Source organism: Triturus cristatus, chromosome 9 (assembly GCF_964204655.1).
Source record: "Triturus cristatus chromosome 9, aTriCri1.1, whole genome shotgun sequence".
NCBI lineage: Eukaryota > Metazoa > Chordata > Amphibia > Caudata > Salamandridae > Triturus > Triturus cristatus.
In genome coordinates this window covers 1,251,040,105-1,251,061,233 of record NC_140592.1, presented here as the reverse complement: position 1 = coordinate 1,251,061,233, position 21,129 = coordinate 1,251,040,105, and positions in this window count along the sequence as shown.

Here is a 21,129-nt window from a genome sequence, read left to right as displayed (position 1 = left end):
AAGAGGGGAGAAGAGGTACATATCTCTGTGGATATAACGCTCTCCTGCTCTTTCCATGTGACACAGCGCAGCATTTTTCGGCTGCTGTGCTGTGTTGGATGACACTTTAATGAATCTGGTCCCTCATGTGCTGGGAGGTTCATTGGATGGTGCTATCCCACTGACTAATGTTAGGTTAAGCCAGAGCCTCATTTGATGAAGCCCAAAGCCTGCCGCGATAGCTGATTTGAACCTAACCATCATCTCTTGGGTAAATACTATGACAAAAGGGGTGAGCTTTCTTATACAATTGCTTTGCGGAGACATATCGTAATTCTGATTACACTGAACTTCTTTCCAGCTCCTTCTCTTCATGCATGTCCTGCTTTTATGTCCATTCTGTCCATTCTCTTTCCTTTCACCTCCGTCTTTCTAAATCCACTTCCAGGCACAACTGTGTTCCTTCCCGTTGTTTGATCTTTTGTTTTTGCTGAGTTTTTAAGTGACTCACAACCTTATTCGCATTCTTGTTCTGCCCTGCTTCATCTATTACTCTTTCAGGCGCGTAGCTAGGGGGGGGCGGTGGGGGCAGACCACCCCAGGCGGCACTATATTTAGGGCGGCTGGGGCGGCCTGTATAATTTATTTAGGGACACTGCACAGTGTCACTAAATAAATTATAAAGTCCGCCGCGGCCGCAACAGCGCGCGCGGCCGGGCGGCACAGTTTTGAGTGCAACACTGCAAGGCAAGCAGCGCGCTGCGCACTGCACGCACTGACCTACTTGGTTGTAGTGTGCGCCAGTGCGTCGGCGCCTGCTGCTGCAATTGATGATGATTGATGCATCATTGACCGTTAATCTGCCCGCGCGGCGCCGCTCGCGTATACTGGTCCCATCCCAGCCTGCAGCCTGCTCCAGGGCCGTCAATCATGGAGAGCGCGCGCCAGCGCTACCAATGACGGCCCTGGGCTACATTTTTGCCCGGCCCTCGCGTCTCGCAATGAGAACGTAGCGGTGACGCGTCACGCGCTTCACCACTACGCACTCTCGAGTCGTGAGGCCCTTGTGGCCTGGGGCAGTCTGCTCTGCTGCGTCCGTACTCCGTGCCCCGTGGATAATGCAGTACTAGTAGGTAAGACTAAGAATAAAGAATGTGTTTCTTTCTTTTCTTTTTAAAAATATGCGCAGGCCCAGCAGGACACGTACTTCGTGTGTGCTTCATTTAAATAGTTTTTATCATTATGGCCGATGCAGGACAACAATAAGACAAACAATAAAAGTTGCCCCAATAACGCTGGTGATTAAGGTCTCTCTATGACCCATCGGAGGCCGCAACCTGCAGGAAGGGCTCGTGCCGGGGCAAAGGGGCGCAGACCTCCCAACAATAGGAAGTCGGAAAAACAGATATTTCGGGTCCAAAAACGGCAGGTGCCACATCGCAACAAAAGACAGGTCAAACTTTTAGCAAAAGGGTCGATTTCCCTCAGTTGAACGTCTCTGTAAAGCCGGTGGGTCTGGGACTGGTTCAGTCACACGTCAGACATTCCTTAACATGTAGTTGGGTTTGCATGAGCCCTAGTGACCTGTCCAGCGCTCCACAGTCTTTGAAGTCTGTAAGGATGGTAGGGCTGGAACCGAGTCACACGCGCATCATGCTTCCCTTAACATGTGGCTGACTCTTCGTGAGCTCCAAGTCTGTTGGGGATTCTCCAAACAAACCTAAATTCAACTCGACATCTTTCCCTAAATAACATGGAGACGAATGCATTTATGAGACAGTAAAATAAAATACATTAACTTCCATTCAAGAACAAGTTCTACTATTGAACGCTGACGCCTGGCTCCTTTCAAAGAGATTTAACTATTTACCAGAACACCTAGTAAGGAAGCCAGAAACGAGCTCTGAGCGTGGACAATTTTATTAAACTGGCTCTGCTACAATACGTTTGTGGGTTCAGTGCTCATTACAACTCTGCCTGCAATAGTAGGGTAAGCCAGCTCAGCCCTTCATCCTGCCAAGGTGGTCGACTGAATGTGTGCCAATCATGTACCAGTACTACCTAAAAGTGGAGGAGTCATTGAAAGGGTCAGATGGAGCCTTAGACACTGGAGCAAAAAACGAGCTCAGCTTGCATGTGGCTTTTGCCTGTCAACAACACGCTCTAATCATATTCACCAAGAATTGTAGATAAAGAATTAATCTTTGATGCGAAAAAGAGCGACAGAAAAAATACCCATCTAGTGGCTGAATTGTACAATGAGAAACAAGAAAACCTGTGATCAATCCTAGCTGCCCAGCAGGCACACTGTGCGATCCTTGGCAAATATTGTATTTCACGCAGTCTCTTTTTCCCTAATTTTTGCTTGAATTAAGAGCACCTTAAAGTACACGAGTGCTGGATGTGCGCTATAAAAAGCTCCTTCTGTCTTTGATTTAACAGAGTATACTGCAGCTCCATCTATAATAAGGGTCTATGCCGAATTTAGGGTATACGTGGCAACTGTCTTATCTCTTAGTTCCCTATTGGCATTGTCCCAAGTATGTTTCCCATCCTCTCCACACTGGTGATTATAAATGTCTATTTGCAATACCCTCTGTATATTTCCCATCAACTGTTCTCCTGTAACTTTGCCATTCAATAGTAAATCCTCCCAAGATGCCCATAAGCCATGTTCGCACTATATAAAACCATAAACAAATAGATGCAATATGCACATCAATCAACCCCCAAAGAGTCATCTAACGCTGTGGAAGATTATGATCCTGCTGGAGAGCAATTATTTGTCTGTTAGTAGTTTTTAAATGCAGATGAACTGTATTTTGTGTGGAAGCTCAGTGGGTTGCTGCCTTTGCCACAGAGATCCTTGTGTTACTTGCAGCTCAGAAGTTACAATCCTAACATAGGACAGTGACCAATTAACTGTCACCAAAGAGCTACATACAAGCATGAATGGTATAGATTTGTTTTGTGATATAGTTAGAACTTCCTCAGTCTTTCATCATTCTAATGTTGCTAAAATGAGTATGTTTGGGCAGAGATACATTTTTATCAGTAAAGCTGACCCCCATGGAATACTCTTTTAAATCCTAAGGTTGTGTTTCCCCAGACTAAACCCTCTCAAAATATACTGCCCACCAGTATGGATGACATGTGATTCCTACACCTTGTAATCCTCATTGGCTTATGTGACATTCCCTGTCGACTGATTTACATACTTGTATGATTCATTGTCTCTGTATAATGTGTTCGTGGTGTAAAGTGCTGACACACTACACTGATATGAGTAGCGCTAAACAACAAATGCATATGAGAGAGGGGCTACGGAGCGATGAGGGGCACTGGTGGAGGGTGACTGCAGGGCTCGAATCGGGGTACCAGGCGGGTGGATGGCGTCCCCTCACTTATTTTAACGGGAGCTCGATTACTGGAGCAAATGGAGCCACACATTTACTCTTTGGCCTCTCTGGGGCGAGATCGGAGCTCATTCAGAACGCTGCTCACGCCCTGGCTTCTCTGATGCAATGGCATCTAAGGGGTGAGCGAGGGGAGGCAATGAGTCTGATGGTGCAAGCCACCTTTTGTGACATCACTTGCTGTTGTGACGTCAGCATCCCCCCACTTCTTTTTTTAGGACTTGTGCCCTGGGTGACAGTGAGGGAATCCGAGGAAGAGGTCATGGTGTGGAGGGGGAGCTAGGGTGAGATGAGGAGCACTGGTGGAGGGTGGTAGTGAGGGAGTCTGAGGAGGAGGTCATGAGGGGGAGAGGCTACAGAGAGATAAGGGGCACTGGTGGATGGTGGCATTGAGGGAATCCAAGGAGGAGGTCATGAGGGGGAGGGGCTATGGGGAGATGAGGGGCACTTGTGGCGTGAGGCAATCTGAGGAGGAGGTCACTAGGGGGCCATGGAGGGATGAGGGGCACTGTTGGAAGGTGGTAGTAAAGGTATTTACGGAGAAAGAGGTTATTAGTGTGGCACCAAAAAAGACTTTCGCATCAGCGCTAAAGCCGGCCCTGTCATGGCCTTTCTGTTTTTGTTTATTTAATTAGCAGTTGGGTCATAAGGGCTACTGTGGAACATACTTTAAAGTGCATGCTAATTATATTTACTGCTATATTCAATGTTTTAAGTTTGAAGGTGATTTTACTAATGTTTTTACCGGGAAAAAGCAAAGTGGAGCCCGATGGTGCCTGATATGGGGCTGGGGCCCAAGGTCAGCTGTGAGATAAGGTGCACTGGAGAGAGGAGTAGTGGATGATCAATCCTGTAAGGGAGAGCGTTGCAGAGTCCGGGGTCCGGTGGAGGTAGTAATGAAGAGGGATTCTCCCTGAAGGCTCGCACAGAGGGAGCCTGTAAGGGAGTGCGTTGCAGAGTCCGGGGTCAGGTGGAGGTAGTAATGAAGAGGGATCCTCCATGAAGGCTCGAACAGATGGAGCCTGAGTAGTATCACTTGCCTGATACTCCCACCTCAGAAACCTCCTCTTCCCATCAAAGGAACATTACATGGAAAGTGATAATATTTAGAAAGAGATTTGGAAAAGAGTGAGTTTTACTGGTCCTATTTTTCTTGTTTCTTCTGAATATTCAAGGAGTGCCGCAGCGCCGGAACAGTGTGTCCCGGGTCTTGTTATGTTATGTTATGTTATTTAGGATTTCTATAGCGCACGGCTACTCCATTGGAGTGTCCCGGCGCTTTTTATTGGCAGCTTGAAAACATAAAATCATAAAACAGAAAGACAAAAGAAAGACAGCAAAACTGAGGAAGAAAGCATGCTAAGAGGCAAAGAGCCAAGTTTTAAGGCCCTTCCTATAGGTCAGCAAATTAGACGTGCTACGTACAGACAATGGCAAAGCATTCCAAAGCTGCAATGCCTTCTGCTTGAAGGAACGACCCCCTACGCGGGCTCTCTTTACTCGAGGGACCACCGCAAGGAAGAGAGATTCGGATCGCAAAGATCGAGCCGGGCGATAAAAAGTAAGCCTCCTTTGCAGATATTTCGCGCCCGAGGCATAGAGAGCCTTATGAGCCAGCGTCAACGCCTTGAAGACTATCCGCTTCCGGATAGGCAGCCAGTGCAGCGACTGCAGAAGGCCAGACACTCTGGCTCGCCTATGAAGGCCGAAGATAGCCCGAGCAGCCGAGTTCTGGACCACCTGAAGGCGCTGTAACAGATACTCCGGAAGACCCAGATATAGGACATTAGAATAGTCCAATCTGGAGCCAATTAAGGCCTGCACAGTGATCCTCCTGTGTTCTTCTGAAAGCAAAGGAAGAAACTTCCGGAGCATCTTCAGGAGGCCAAAACATGTACCCGTAGGACCGACGATCTGAGATCTCAGCGTCAGACCATTGTCGATCTTAATTCCCAAATTTTTTGCCTGCTGGGAGGAATGTGCAGGAGGAAACATATTAGTCGGCCACCATTCCTGCCAATCTGGATCAGAGGTACAACCAAAAAAGAGTACCTCAGACTTATCTGAGTTGCATTTGAGGCTGTTCAGCTGGAACCATTTGAAAACAGCCCCAAGGCACTCACGAATACTCTCTCCATCAAACTCCTCACCTTTCCCACACGTAAAGAGGAGCTGAGTATCATCGGCATAGGATACGATCTGGGCCCCCAAGGACTCCGCCAGAGCGGCCAATGGAGTCATAAAGATGTTAAAAAGAGTCGGACTCAACACAGAGCCCTGAGGGACTCCGACTCCCAAAGGCGGCATCACGGCAGAGCTTGGGGAGACCCAGACCGTTTGTCGACGGTCCGCTAAGAATGATCTAAACCAGCTGAGCACCGTCCCCCTCAGACCGATCTCATGAAGTCTGACGAGGAGACCCTCGTGGGGGACGGTGTCAAAGGCCGCCGACAAATCAAGCATGACAAGCATAGCTTTACCTCCTGAATCCAGTGCCTCCTTAATGGCTTCAGACACCTCCAAAAGTGCCGTCTCGGTGCTTAAATTGGGGCGGAAGCCAGATTGAGCAGGATGAAGCAGATCGTTGGTTTCCAAAAATCCAGAGAGCACGGTGTGCACGTGCTTCTCCATAATTTTAGCTAGCGCAGGAAGAAGAGAGATTGGCCTATAATTGGCCAACGCCTCAGGGTCTAGGCCAGGCTTCTTGAGGAGGGGGATCACCATCGCCTGCTTCCAAGCCTGCGGGACCACCCCCTCACACAAAGAGAGATTCAAGAGTGGATTTGCCAAGGGATTTACAACCGCCGCCATCTCGCCAAAAATTTGGCAGGGCATGGGTCAAGAGGCGACCCAGATTTAAGATTGACCATCAATGCCAATGACGATGCAGCTGAAATAGGCGGAAAATCGGCCAAGATGAACTCCTCAGGAGCCGATGGAACTGGCTCATCCGCAAAACTGAGGCACGCTTCCACCATCCTTGAGGGAAAGGAGTCCTGAATCAACTTTATCTTAGCTGTAAAGAAGTTGGCAAGAGCAGAAACCCACGACTCAGTGGGCGCGGCCTGGGTTACATTAGACCGTGGAGTCGTGAACTCCCTCACAATGGTGAAAATCTCCTTGCAGGAATTGGAGGCAGCCTCTATTCTCCTGGCAAAATAACCCTTTTTCTCAAGGAGGATATCACGATGGTATGTTTTAATCGTGGTCCTATATAGCAGCCTGGCCGCCGGGTCATAATGTGAGCGCCACGCCCTCTCAGCCACCTTGCACTGCCGGCGAGAAGCTGACAGTGCTTCCGTAAACCAAGGGGCAGAAACCCGCTTTGATGTTGCTCGGGGTGTCCTCACAGGGGCGAGATCATCTAGCCTGTCCATCAGCAACGCCTGCAGAGACTCGAGGTCCCGTTCCAAATCGCCCGAAAAGGGGCAAGGATGATCAAGAGAAGCCTGAGCTAGCATCTCTGGGGTCACCCGATGGAATGCCCTCACTCCTAGTCCCTGCTGTCTAAAAACGGTACTAGAGGGTTTCTCCAAGCCTGGCACATAAAATTTGGCCAATCTATGATCAGACCAAAGCACCGGTAAAAGTTCTAACCCCTCTAAGGGGAGCGTTGAGAAAACCTGATCCAGGGTATGGCCCCTATCGTGTGTTGGGCCGGAGAGGTGAGGGACAAGGCCTAGAGGGGCCATAATATCGATCAATTTAATCACCTGAGGGTCCTCTCCCTCATCCATATGAAAGTTAAAATCTCCAGCCAACGCACAATGCTCCGCTCTTAAGGCCAGCAACGAGATAGCTGACTGCAGCTCCTCGAAGAAGGAGCCAGCCGGTCCAGGGGGTCTATAAACCAGCAGCCCTTTAAGAGCTTGGTGGGCGGCCAGTACGATAGAAAAGGCGAGGGATTCCGAGCCTGTGATAGCATCCATAGGGATAATGGAACAGGCGGCAAGTTTATTCACTACAAGTGCCACACCACCACCCACCCCTCCAGCCTATCTTGCCTAAAAATATTATAATCAGGAGGAATTGCTATGGCGATATCAGGATTGGACAAATCCCCAAGCCATGTCTCTGTCAACATCAGGCAAAGAGGTTGTTCCGTAACAATGAGATCAAAGATCTCCTGAGCATGTCTGGGCACAGATCTGGTATTTAAAAGCATGCAAATATGCTTCACATTGCCCACTCCCGTATTCAGTTGGATAGTCGGGACAGTACCTGGTGTCCAGCCACAGGCCGGGCAGCGCCTCTTACCCCTGAAACGGCCAGGAAAGACTGTATGGCAAGCGCCCGATACCTTTTGCAAGGAGCGCAGCTCCTGCGGCGAATAACATACCATCCTATCAGCACCACTCCTAATCCTACAGAGCTAACCCCACCCGCCGCTCCGACGCCTCCAAGACGCTGACGGGCGCAGACGGGCAGGACTCTGGCAAGACTCAGGCACAGCGAGGGCGCACCCGCTGCGCGATCCCGCTGCGCACAGAGGACTAATTTAAGTAGGGCCGCCAGGTGAGGTGAGAACCGCCCCACTGGGACACTCAATATGGCGCTGGAAAAGCGTCACTACCCCTCTTGGATAGAGTTGAACAAGTTCCGTGGCCCCCACAACTGTGTTTAAGGATTGTGATCATAATGTTTCACCCTTCCCTGTATTTTAGCTTTGGGCCCCCAGGCAGGCTGTGCACCATGTATGTGCTGAGGCTGCTGTGAAGGAGAGATGCACTATTACAAGCTGGTTTTGGGTACCAAGAGCACATGTCTTTTCATTCCAAGGGAGTTGGTTGCTGCTGCTTGGAAGTAATGACAGGGAGCAACCCCTGGTAGTTGCCTTTGGGCCACCAGAGTGGGCTTTGTAACCAGCTTTGTAACCGGTCTGTGTTGGCAAGGTGGAGCTGACTGACCCCTTTGTGCTGCATTTAGTTTTAAGGGCACACAGTGAGTCATTCCCTGTGAATAATTAATTTGCTGTTTTTGAAAGATAAAGAATCACAGGCTTCGACACTGTTAAGTTGGTTTTGGGTCCACAGAGCACATCATGTTTGTGCAGGTCCCCACTGCTTTAATGGGAGGGACCATGATGTATGGTCATTTAATGTCAGCTGTAGATGAAGGTTACATGAACAGTGTCATGTATGTGCATGTTTGCATTGTGTTGAGGGGATTACCAGGTAATTGTTCACGCAGCTCTCTGATGGATGTGACATGCGGTTTTTCTGAGTCCCCAGATAGATCATGCAGTCTGTGTGTTCTCTTTTGTACTGCCAGTCACCGCTGTATTCAACTGTGTAGCCTTGGACCGTGTCATGTATGTGCATGTAAGTTGCATGATCAAGGTAACTATTAGCGGCGATACTACGTGTCTCTCGGACCTCTTTGAAGTGCATGCCCTCCCTCCCCACCCCCCGGGGGGGGGGCGGCAATCTGAGGGATACCCCCGGGCGCCACCTGCTCTAGCTACGCCACTGTACTCTTTTCTTCTCTTGTGTCTTCTCATTAAAAGTCTTGCTTCTCTACACTAGAATTTTAAATTATATTTCCACTTTCTTGCCCAACCTATTTACACTGGCCAGGTGTTCCCATTTTATCAAGTTACTGTTTTCTCTTTTGCTGTAAAGTAACATTCAGCTTCCATCATCGGATTTGAAGTGTATTCATGTTCTTATTTAGAGCTTAAACCTCTTTGAAATGTAGTCGTACATTTCCATGTCTAAAATATTTGAAGTGAGGGAACTTTTTTTTAAAGACTAAATACTTCACTACAGCTGTGGGGCCAAGCTACTTCCACAATGAACACAGTGAAAATGACTAATTAAGTGAGATGCCAGGTGGAATACAGCTGCTTTGGGTTTCTTTTATTCAAGACGAAATTATAGGAAAAACATCCAATCGGAGATGTAGGAGTTGCATTTTGGGCACTTAGGGCCTCATGTAGGAAGCCAAATACCGGTCGGTAACGGCCGAAATTTGGTAAATATCCTGTTACCGACCGGTATTTAGGCATTTGCGATGTAGGTGGCAGATTTTCTGGATTCGGTATTTACCGATTCGGAAATTAAGAAATCGGTAAAATACCGAATCGGTAAATACCGAATCCAGAAATGCTATGTAGGGGGCACTCAAGTGAGTGCATCATTGGTGTCTGGATTCGTTATTTACCACCAACTACTAGTTGATGGTAAATGACGAATACCTTTCAAAAAGCATTTTTGTGCTATTTGAAAAGTGCAATGTGGCAGACATACATGCCCTTAGGGCATGTATGTGCCCCACATGTGCACACATGCACGAATCAGGGGTGCAACAGGGTGTCAATGTGACACCCTGCCACCCATGATAATGCCTCCCCTATTACCGATTCGGTATTTACCAAATCGGTAATGGTAACTGGCTTCCCATTCTTTCCTATGGGCCTCCAGGCCCATAGGAATGAATGGGAAGGGATACAATTATTACCGATTCGGTAAATACCGATTCTTAAATACCGATATTTACCGAATCGGTAATAATTACCGATTGGTTACCTACATTACATTTACCGATTCATAAATACCGAATCGGTAAAATTCGGTATTTATGAATCGGTAAATTTGATGCTACCTACATATGGCCCTTAGAGTGGACAGAGAGTCATCAAAGAAAACAAACTGGACATCTGCCTTTATGAATGCACCCTGAACTTCAAATATGAAACGCAGAGCAGTCCTGGCTCGAAGGTGGTTGGATTTTGCCCGTGTTTTTAGCAACATAAAAACTTCGAAAATGGTCTTAGCTGGCACACAAGAGGGTCTCCGCCCTTCTTGATGTTTCTTCTCACTAGGAGTCATAAAGATGCTAAGTCACTACCTTGGGTGGTTCCTTGTGGTCCAAGCACTTCTACAGGCTCTAGGCCTTGTGTCTAGTTCAGTCGTGGTTCTTATACCACTTTATTGGTATATGGTTTGGTACGCCCCTAGGGCCCAAATATGTATTTGTGCTTTTACGGTTGAATACTGACTTGTAACTTAAATACTTCTAACTCCAGCCTCATAAAGAGACTAGAGGGGTGTGTTTTATCTTAAATACATATATTTTAAATATATACCTGGTGTGGTTGTCCTTTTATTTGATCATTCAAGAGATTATAGACTGGTAAAACAAGCTGCTTTACATTCCTTCAAGACTTAGCCTGAAGGCTGCTCTCCATAGCTACCACTAGGATAGCTTTCAATAAAGGTTGTATTTAACCTATCACCATAAGGGGTTGTTTGGACTGATACAAGGTGCCCACTATAACTAGTGGACAGCATATATCAGGCCAACTTCTCACATTGGTGTGCAGCGTGTGGGATACCAGCTTGCTATTGTTTTACTGATAATCTCAATTGAATTGATCAACTGAAAACCACTAAAGGTACCTTAGGTACATATATTCTCCAGTATTGGGGTGTCTTTCATAGATTCACATGCTTGAATATTCCCCGTCGTCGAAGTGGGAGTCCCACGGTACATAACATAGCAATGTAGTAATAACATAAGCCTAATAGGCATAAAAGAAAGTAAAACCATAGAGTTTTTATGGATAGACAGCTTGTCACATCTATAACATATTACTGTCATTATGTTTTAGTCCAAAATCCAGCCAATCAGACGTCCGCACCCTCTAGAACCCTCTCCCCAGAGGCTCAGGCCCTCAGATTTTCTACTGCACGTCGTGTGAAGGGAGTCTCCCTGAGCTTGCTCAGTTTTTCTTCTCATATCTCCTCAGAAGATTACCTCTAGGATGTCTACATCCAAGAAATCCCTCTTCAGACCTTGTGGAAGTTGTGGTAAACTGAGGCTTCATTCCGAAGACCCTCACAAGAAATGTATTTATTGCTTATATCCTGAACATCAGGTAAAGGATTGTAAAATTTGTAGAACCTTTTCACAGAAAACTTTAAAAGACAGAGAAGGGCGTCTCCTTCTGTGGCTACAGAAGTTGAAGACTTCAGAAAATCCTCTTTCAGATGTGGAGAGTGTGTCTTCAATCAAAACTGCTCCCTCCTTGAAGAGAACAAGTGACTCTCAGAAGGTTTCTCCAAGAACTAAGGTGGTGAAGAAACATCATGTTAATAAGCCCACTACCCAACCTTCAACTTCAAAAGGGGTGATTTCTCCCCGCAGGAGTCTATCTGAATCCTTTACGCCCCCGAGATCTGATTCTCAGGCGTCAAAGACTCCATCTGCGCAGTTTTTAACTCAGAAACTGCCTCTCTCGTCGACGAGCTCATCAACGCTTCCTCCGTCGACGAGAGCTGCCATTGTCGCATCTACGTCGACGACTTCGACCTCTATGTCTATGAAGCCGGCTATGATCCTGTCATCGGCGTCTTCACCGTCGATGTTGGTATCTGTTAAGGTGAGACCCATTTCGTCTACAGTGCCTTTAACTTCATCATCGATGGCAAGCAAACATAGAAAGAAGCATACGTCGTCGACGGTGGCTTCGTCGTCGACGGTGGCTTCGTCGGTGGCGATAGCTTCGTCGTCGGTGGTGGCCTCGTCGTCGGCGGTGGCTTCGTCATCGACGGTGGCTTCGTTGTCGGCGGTGGCTTCGTCGTCGACGGTGGCTTCGTCGTCGACAGTGGCTCCGTCGTCGACGGTGGCTCAACGACGACTTTCATCGTCAGTAACAACGGCTAAGACTCCATCTCAAGATCTGATACCACTAAGGGTTTCAAGCTCTTTGCTTCAACAGCGACATTCCTCTTTGGATACCCTGATACCAATTAAAGCTCCTTCTCAGCCTCCAGAGGTGCTATTTTCATCTGACGGTGAGGAATCTGAGGATGATAGATTTTGAGCTGCTCGTAGTCCCTCTGAACTTTTAATAAAGTGTCAGGAATCTGATGATGATGATGATGACTTACAAGAGGACACTTTCTCTACTTGTGACACACATCCAGCTCCAGAACTTCCTATGGCACAACTGCCGTTAAGTCTTATTTCCAACCTTCAATATATGTTGGATGATTACAACCGCCGTTTTCCACGTTCTGTGCAGACTTCTCCAATGCCGCAGATACCTCCACAACCTTTTTCAAATAAGGAAACAGAGGCCACACCTATGTCGGCGACAAGAGTTCAACATCTTGCAGTTCCTCAAATCATAGAGGAAGATGTTGGCGGCGAGCAGGATGATGATGGTGACAAAGAAGAAGGTGAGCTGGATGACGGTTCCTTTCTTTCTGAATGGGACAACTATCAAATACAAACGCCATCTCCTGCTGATCCAGCTCCTTTGGATTCTCCACCGGTCGACATTGGTGATTTTTAATTTGCTCATGGAAAGAGCAGCTAAAAGATTCCACCTTCCTATGACCACCAGGGAAGAGGATTGTTTCCTATATGATTTTAAGGATCAACCCCAAAAGCAGGTCCGTTGTATTCCAATTATCGATTTTATCTGGCAAGAAGGCATCAAGCTGATGCAAACTCCTAACTCCATTCCAGCTATCCTTCCTAGGATAGTTAAAAAATACAAAGCCCCTCCAAATTCTCCTGCTTGTCTAATTTCGCAAACAAAGCCCGATTCCATCATTACTCAGGCAGCTCAGCGTCGATCCAGAAACTCATCGTCTCCTTTGTCTGCACCACCAGATCGAGAAGGTCGACGCCTGGATGGTATAGGAAAGAAATTTTCCACTATGGCTGCAACAACAGTACGGACAGCAAATTCTTTGGCTATCCTGGGCCGTTACAACCGCCAAATGTGGTCTGACATTTCGTCTTTTATAGACCTTATGCCTGAAACATCAAGGCCAGAGGCATTAAAAATTCTCCAAGAGGGGGAAAGAATTTCCTCGGAAATTATCGATTGCGCTATTGATGTATCCTCTACTGGCTTCCGTCTTTTGGCTGGTGCAGCAGTCCTCAGGCATCAGGGCTGGTTACGGGCCACGTCTTTTCGTCAGAAGGTACAGACAAAAATACTGGACATGCCTTACGACGTTGAATCATTGTTTGGCCAGCATATAGACGATGCCCTTCAAACAATTAAAAAGGACACTGACACTGCTCGTGCTCTTGGATCTTTACAATTCAAAAAGCATCCTTTTCGAGGCGCAAGAGGTCGTGGTTCCTCTTCTTCGCTAAAAGGTACAAATCTCGGAACCCTTTCACTCTCGGAATCGGCAACACCTTCCCGGACACACTTATCGTACGGTAAGGGCAAAGGTATCTTCTTACAATGGGTACCATGTACCCAGTTTTTCTTGCCGAACACCTTAATAGCAGTCCGAGTTGATAACAGGACTTGGTATGGACCGGTCCATCTTGGTTCCAAGTTCTTTGACCTCTGGAAATTCTTGGTTAGAACCCAATCGCCAGGTTGAATCGTGTGGCCTACAGAAACTGAAGGCAAAGTGTCATGGACCTGTTGGTGAAGAACACGCAATTAAGCAGTCAAATCATGTAAGTAGTCAACCAACATAGAGTACTCGATATCACTGTACTTCTTAGGCCTCGGCACACCCCAGACATTCGCTGGGCGTCCAAAAACCATCTCGTATGGGCTAAGTCCCACGCGAGAATGTACTGTCGTTCTCGTGGACAAAAGTGCCAATGGAAAGGCATCGGGCCATGTAAGACCAGAGCTCGCTTGCACCTTGGCCAACTTCAGCTTCAGAGTGCCATTTTAGCACTCGACCAGGCCTGCTGACTGGGGGTGATTCGCAGCGCGGAATTTCTGTTTAATACCCAGACCCGCACATACTTTCTTCATAATCTGACCCACAAATTCACTTCCATTATCACTCCATACGATCCTCGGCAAGCCATATCTGGGAAAGAATTCTTTGAGCAAAACCTTGGCTGTAGACAAGGCAGTATTATCCTTTAGGGGGTAGGCCTCTATCCATCTGGAAAAAGCACAAACAACCACAAGGACATACTTCAAGTTATTGCATCTTTCCATATGAATATAGTCTATCTGCAGCACCTCGAACGGATACGTTGGAGGAGCAAAATGACCCGCTGGAGTTGGGGTTCCCTTTCCAGGATTATGCATCAAGCAAATCATGCAGTGTTTAACCAAATTCTCAGCACACTTAGGAATTCAACCATTCTGCCATACCGGAGCCAACAACTTACATATCCCTTTTGAACTAATGTGAGCCAACCCATGAGCCATAGTAACCACCGGAAGCACATATGCATCCGGCAACAACCATCGCTGGTGCTCTGACAACTCAACCCAACAGCCTGTTGAATCCAACATTCCCGTACTCTCTCTCCACATACTCAATTCTTTCTCAGTAGCTTCTGCCTGAATCATCTTCACACTTTCTGTTGTATCTTCACACATTCCTCCTTCCACAACCCATCTGGCAGGACCTGAAACTGTGGGGGTTGCTGAAACTGGGAAGGTTGCTGAAACTAACGCTGATTAGGGCGAGGCGGATAAGCCTGCTGCAGAAGAACTTTTGTTTTTAATTCTCTAGTCTTCTTCTCTACTTTATCCTTCTCATCTTTATCTCTATTCTCATAGTATTGTGCAGTAGCCAATATCTGAGCTGAAGAAGAAACAGCCCATGAACTCTCAGAGTCCTTTAACTTATTAGAAAGTTCAGGAAGTAAATTAAAAACAAACTTATCTACAAAACACCTCTGACCACCTTCTGTACTCATATCCTGACCACTATGATCAATGAATGTTTCCTCAAACCTAGTGAAGAAATCAGACACACTCTCGTCTTTCTTTTGTTTGCATGCTGCTAACTTGTCCCAATTCACCCGCAGAGGAGGCATCATAGTTTTCATTAAATTAATAATCCTACCAGGTAGTTCTGCAACTAAGGGTTCAGATTTGGCACCTCCTACCTGCTGACCATCTGCAGCAGTAATATTAACCCACGTATCTCCTAACTCTGGCGCGTGATCCTCGTGACGGATCTTCGCCCACAAGGGTTGAGGAACTACATTACCCATCAACATATCTATGTCAGCTAAATTCATAACACACGCATCAACTGTCTGAGACAACTCCTTATAATAACCAGCAGGATTTTTACGGGGGTCAGGCAAAGTCTGCTTAAGAGCCAGGACCTCAGCTCTATTCCAAGGGACATGCACCCACACTCACTGAAAATGAGGCCGTGCAGCCGCAATACCATGAGCGGCATCAGCCACAACTGCCTCTCTCCATACAGGGGGAACCTCTCTCATAGGATACTGCTTCACTTTTCTCCTAATAGAAGGGTCAGGTTCGAACAATGACTGAGGTGGAAGTCTAGACCTAAAAGTGAGTAGTGTCTCTACCGCTTCCTCAACATCGGAACCCACTATCGTCCCTTTAGCAAATTCAGACTGAACATTAAGCAATTCCAATGGAATTGAACCCAACTCATTATCTTCCCACTCCTGACGAAGGAAGGTACACATAACATCAAAAACATACCTTTGTTTTGGTGCACCCCACCGTAGGAAGATATCCATAACCACTTGTGGACTGTACTTGGAGGTATTCGAAACCCATCTACGAGCAAGGAGATCTAACACTGCCCGCTCTTCGGGACCAGGGAGCTGACTACGTCTCTGCTTACGTTCAGAAACAGGGGTCATATTCAGTGACCCAAAGAAAGGAGACAAAAGACTAGTGACAGTCTCAGTCATTCGTTGCCGAGTAGAAGGAGAAGAAGTTGACATGAGGACAGGAGACAAAGTGTTTTGAGGTGACAGAGACGTAGGGACAGAAATAAGAGAAGTCGAAGATAAAGGAGTGTAAGGCAAAGGAGTTTGAGGCAAGGCTGGTGGTAAGGCTGACGGCCCTGGAGGGGGCTGCGCCGGAGGAGGAAGAACCACCTGTGAAGCAACGGGTGGCTGAACAACAACAGGGGGTTGAACGACAACAAGGGGTGCAACAACTGGAGGTAACGGAGGTGCAGTAGCATCCTGCACATAAGGGGGTGGTAATCTCAGTAAATGTGACATCAAAGGATCCTTTTCAGGGTCCACAGTCACATTTGAAAGGGGAGGTGGCAAAGCCGGGTAACATTTGTCAATGGCCATGCAATGTTGTCTATCTGACACTTCAATCGCACAATCTTCTTCATCTTCCTTAAACTGCCTAGCAGCTTGTATTACCGATATATTCCTTTCCTTCCTATCTCTCTTAGCTTGCTTAATTTCTCGCTGTTTGGCTTCCTTACGCCAAAAGCGGAAAGAGCCAAACATCGCCGGCCGGGCTTTCTTCTTAAATAGCGCAACTTCTAGGTTATCTTAAACATCTGATTCAAAACTACCATGTTGGGGCCATCGTAAAACACCATCTTTCCTTGTATAACGGACCCATACTTCATTAAACGTAATGGGACCTACACCATGCTTTGAATAGAGCTCATATGTTGGAGTTCCAACCGGAGGTATCGGACATGAATCCTCCAATCGGGAATCCCTATTACAACTACAACAAAACCATTTCCTAAAATTTGCTAAAACCAGGCATATTTTAGCTCACTAGTCTTGCTTCAAACTTCAAGGGGTTATCAAAAATGATACACTCGTAAATATACGAACCCCCCGGCTTCGACTATTGCAATGGCCGAATCAAAACCAAGAAACAAAACAAAGTTGTGGGAGTGACCCACTTATACTTAACCAAAATGTCTGTCACGCCACCAGAAGACCGTCTAACGTCTCGCCTTACAAATCATCACAAGAGGGTCCAAGACAGGGCGACGGTCAGGGCAGCAGTCCTTCGCAGCCGTCGGAAAGGGGAAGCCTCGCAGAAAAAAACCTTTGGTCCACGTCGACATGCAGGGGTCGATGAAGTGGCGGCCGTCCTCCAGAATTTCCTCACGGGGCTCCTCACAATCTTCGGGCTTGGACCAGTACTGCTGAACGAGCCCCACGTTGGGCGCCAGTTGAAGAACCGGGGTTTAACCCAGCGGCGTCAGGGGCACGCCTAAGATCTTCGAGTTCACCTGTCTTGGTATACAGAGACATGGAATACTTCTGGATGGCATCAGAGACCAAGTTTATTAGCTGCAGCTAGTAACAGTGATCCTAGAAATACATCACGGTGTAAATTCTCAGGAGACTGCTCATTTTACTAAGGCGAGACGTCTCCTTTTATACCCAATATTCACATTATAAATGTACACCCACTGCACAAATTTCTAGCCAATAAGGTACATTTTCAAACAAAGTGTCACATAACAAAAACTCAATTTACAGTATCCCAACCCAAAAGTTAATTATTAGGAATGTCCCAAATTCAATCTCCACAAGCCGGACAAACCTATAATTGAAAGCATAACCCATGTAATGAAGAAACATAAAAAAAGAAACGGTAACAGATGCTGAACAAGTTAAGGCATGTGCAAGGAAACTAAAAGTTAACGATGTCCTGAACATTGATTGGCAATCTCAGACAAAGATCGATCAGGGAAATTGGCTTTGCGGGGTCAGTTTCAGGTACAGAGGTCAGTTTCTTACGGTTCATTTCAGAGTCAAAAAGAAACCTAGTTAATGTATACATGAACTAAGAAGGCCAGGCCACTTTATTCGCCAGGCTACCTTCACAGGCCTACGTGAGGGCAACACAAAATGGTGGCACAGAACAAAATGGAGTCAGATTCGAGAATTACAGAACCGCAGGTCTTTTTCAAATGTTTCCTCCGATACGTCGGCCACCTCCACCTTGGCATCTAAACATTGTATTGGCAAAGCTCATGAATCCACCATTTGAGCCAATCCATAAAGTCAGTCTCAAATATGTTACTTGGAAGACTTCTCTACTCCTGGCTCTTACTTCCTCCCGCCGGGTAAGTGACTTGCAGGCGTTTACTACTAAACCACCTTTTCTTCAATTTACTAAAGACTGTGTCCTGCTCCGCACCAATCCGACCTTTATCCCCAATTTTCCATCGGATTTCCACCTCAATGAGCCGGTTGTTTTAAAAACACTTTTTCCAAATCCTCAAACTCCCGCAGAGAAAACGATTCATTCTTTGGATGTCAAAATATGTCTCAAATTTTACCTTCAGAGAACAGCTACTATTCGTAAGAATGACCAACTCTTTGTGGCTTACGGACGGATGCGAAAGGGTCATCCGGTCACCAAACAAACTATAGCACGCTGGATATCTTCTACTATTGCCTTTTGCCATCAACAAGCGGGAAAACCACTTGCATCAAACGTTCTAGCGCATTCGACCAGGAAGGTTTCTTCTTCTACTGCGCTATTTGCTGGGGTACCTCTTCAATGCATCTGCAGAGCTGCAACATGGTCCAGCAGACACACCTTTACGAGACACTACTGTCTGGATGCTGCAGACAACACGGACACGGCTGTGGGACAGGCAGTCCATTGTAATCTTTTTAAATAAAGATGAGCCTCTGATGCTTCCCTCCTCCTGTATACTACAAGGTACATTTATTATGTACTTATATATATATATTATATTTTATATGCCTTTAGTCTTTTGCACTGGGTATTGCTATTGCTTTGATTCTTATGAACCTTGTATTTATTCTGAAATCACTGCTCACTACTCTTATTCAATGCATGTGAATCTATGAAAGACACCCCAATACTGGAGAAGAACATAACTTACTTACCTGTAAACTGTGTTTCTCCAGTATTGGTGTCTTCCATAGATTCACATGCGACCCACACACCTCCCCTCAGAGGCTCCCATCATGTATTTGACTTTTATGTCACTACGAAAATCTGAGGGCCTGAGCCTCTGGGGAGAGGTTTCTAGAGGGTGCGGACGCCTGATTGGCTGGATTTTGGACTAAAACATAATGACAGTAATATGTTATAGATGTGACAAGCTGTCTATCCATAAAAACGCTATGGTTTTACTTTCTGTTATGCCTATTAGGCTTATGTTATTACTACATTGCTATGTTATGTACCGTGGGACTCCCACTTCGACGACAGGGAATATTCTCGCATGTGAATCTATGAAAGACACCAATACTGGAGAACCACAGTTTACAGGTAAGTAACTTTTGTTCATATCCAGTTTAGTATACAGTAAGTTCTACTGAACTTAGAGTTGGGTGTTAAGGGATAGCACACCCTTTCTACAACTCAAGAGAGTTTAGTAGGCCACACTAGTGTAGGTAGTGCAATACACCACACCACACTAGTAATGTCTAATCAGCCAGGAACCAGTGGGCCCCTGCCAGAAGCCATTGGGCTTCTCCCCTATAAATATGAGGATCTCTCCTTTGCACAGCTTAGGGCCTTATGTTCCATTAGGAAGCTGAAGACAGGCAAAAGCCCAACCACCCAGCATCTCTTAAAGATACTCAGGCTGGATGATCTCTCAGGGTCTAGTGGGCCTGAAGGGGTAGGCAGAGTGGGTTGGGCAGCAGTTGAGGGTGGGCCTAGGGGTGGAAACTCCCCATACCTCACCTCTGCTGCTGATCAGACTGATGACAATGATCAGGATCTGGTGAACCCAGGTCACCTGGATGAGGATGAGGAGGATGACAACAATGCTCCCCTTTGTCCCCCCAGGAAGAGGTGAAAACAGGGTTAGAAGGGATAGATCTCTCTCAAGGGAGTCTGTCCAGTCTACCTCATCTGTAGGGACCTCTGTTTCTCTTCTCACAGAGGGAGGTAAACATCCTAAGAGAGGAGAGAGAGACTGCTGAAGTATGAGCAAGATAAGTTCAACCTCAGAAAGCAGCAGATGACCCTAGATAGGGAAGCCCTAGAGCTCTACAGAGCTAGTAAAAAGGAGGGACTAGAGTCCCTTGGTGGCAGCAATTTCCCTAGAGATAGGGAGAGGTCTTATGACCATAGAAACCTAAGTAAGATTGTCCCTCCCTACCAGAGTGGGGATGACATCCACAAATGGATAACTGCCTTGGGGAGGGCCTGTAAAGTACAGAGGGTTCCCCAAGGGCAGTGGGCAGCAATCTTATGGCTCTCCTTTGCAGATAAAGGTAGAGACAAGCTCCTCACTGTAAGAGAGGAGGATGCTGATGATTATCAGGTCTTGAAAAGTGCACTGATAGATGGGTTTGGCCTAACCACTGAACAATACAGGTTAAAGTTCAGGGATACCCAAAAAGCACAAAATCAAGACTTGGTGGACTTTGTTGACTGTGCTGCTAAGGCTCTGGAAGGTTGGTTATTGGGCAGTAAAGTGTGTGACTTCATAGGATTGTACAATCTGATAATGAGGGAGCAGATTCTGAATAACTGTCAAAATCAGCTGCTGCACCAGTACCTGGTAGACTCTGATCTGACCTCTCCCCAAGAATTGGGAAAGAAGGCAGACAAATGGGTCAGAACCAGGGTGAGGCAGAAGGTAAAACCCAAGGTGGTGACCCAAAGAAGCAAGATTCTAAGAACTCTGACATGGGTGGGAACAAGGGTTAAGACCAGAAGTCTTCTCAAGGGCCCCAAAAATCTTCTTCAAGTGGGGATTCACAGGCTAACAAAGGAAAATGCCAAAATAAACCATGGTGCAAAGTCTGTAAGCAAAAGACACACTGGACGAGTGATTGCACCAAGTCCAAAGAGAATACCCCAGCCCCCACCAATGCCCCTATGGCACCTGCTCCCCCTAGTGCAGTTATAATTGGTGGTGGGAATACACAGCCAAAGGGTTTAGTAGGGTTGACCCTGGGTAGGGCTCTGGCCTAGTCAGAGAATCTGGCTAATCTTGTCTGTGATGGGGGTATGGGTATGAGCCCCTCTGTGAGTCCCAGTAACTTGGGCAAGTACAGGCAACAGCCTTTAATC